This window comes from Orycteropus afer, unplaced genomic scaffold (assembly GCF_000298275.1).
Source record: "Orycteropus afer afer isolate SDZICR_OR568_19922 unplaced genomic scaffold, OryAfe1.0 scaffold00539, whole genome shotgun sequence".
In the NCBI taxonomy this organism is placed as follows: domain Eukaryota; kingdom Metazoa; phylum Chordata; class Mammalia; order Tubulidentata; family Orycteropodidae; genus Orycteropus; species Orycteropus afer.
The window spans coordinates 749026-750129 of record NW_006922126.1 but is presented as its reverse complement, the minus strand read 5'-3'; the positions used below and the strand labels follow the sequence as shown (position 1 = coordinate 750129).

Sequence of the window (1104 nt, the reverse complement as noted above, 5' to 3'; positions counted from 1 at the left end):
GGTCCAGACAGCATTTCATTCTGGTGTACGTAGGGTCACTGCGAGTTGGGACCTACTCAGTGGCACGTAACGACAGTAGTAAAGTCTAGATTGCCTTGAAGAGACTGTGGAATTACGAACATCAACGGCAGTTCTAATGAGGGCTCAAAAGGAAGTGAGGAGATGGCCCAGACGGAGTTATGGACAAGCGGTGGCGACAGAGTCAGCAGGCTGGTGCAGGAGGGCACGGCAGCTGACCGTGGCCCGAGAGAGCTGAGTGCCTTCAGCCTGAGGCTCGCTAGCAGAGTGGGGTACCTCTGGACTCTTCCCAGTGGAGCTAAGGAGCTGGGTAACATTGTCTGAGCAGGGCAGAGGCTGCGCTGGCTTGAGGGGCCGGGAGACCCAGGAACCAGGAAGCTGAGGAGACAGGGAGCACAGGAAGGAGAGCTGCCCCGTCTCAGAGGTGGGGCCCCAGCCTCCAGGGCCTCACAGAATGCGATCTTCACCAACTCAGCTGCAGGATGCACTGGGGCTACCATTCACCGGTGCCAGTGGGATGGACTGGAGATGCCACCCACAGCTGAGGGGGACTGGGCTGACATACCTGAGGGGCAGCGGCGCCCAGTGGGGTCACCCCACCGCTCAGGGGGGCTAGGGGAATGGGGCCACACAAAGCCAAGGGAGCAGAGTTGCCGTCCCAGTGGGCCTGGAAGGTGGAGCTGAAGCCCAGGACCAAGGGGCCTCCCCCCAGAATCCTGAGGCCGTGGCCAGTACCCAGGGTCTGGAGGGCACAGCTAGTGCCCAGATGGTCTCAGAGAACAGAGGGTTATTTCTGAGCCTTGAGTGCTGATGTCAGTTGTTTTGTTGGGTTTTTTACTTCCTTGGGGCTTGTTAGAGGGACAAGTGGTGTTTAGCCACCCGAGATTGAGATTGGGGCCTGTTATCCCTTCTTTCTCTCCCCTTTCTCCCATGTGTGAGGGAAGTGTCTACCGTATGCCTGTCCCACCATTGCACTTGGGAAGCAGATAGCCTGTATTCCAGAATCACAGATTCAGAGAAATTTTGCCCCAGGATGGGATTTGGACTTGGAGTTGACTGAAGACTTTTGAGCTGATATAATGGGGT

The 1104-nt window shown here is 57.2% G+C and overlaps 1 protein-coding gene across 1 annotated transcript in view; it reads left to right on the top strand.

The window, feature by feature from the left end:
* GAK (cyclin G associated kinase) overlaps positions 1-1104 on the top strand; it is a 140798-nt gene that overhangs the window by 28364 nt on the left and 111330 nt on the right. The window lies entirely within an intron of this gene.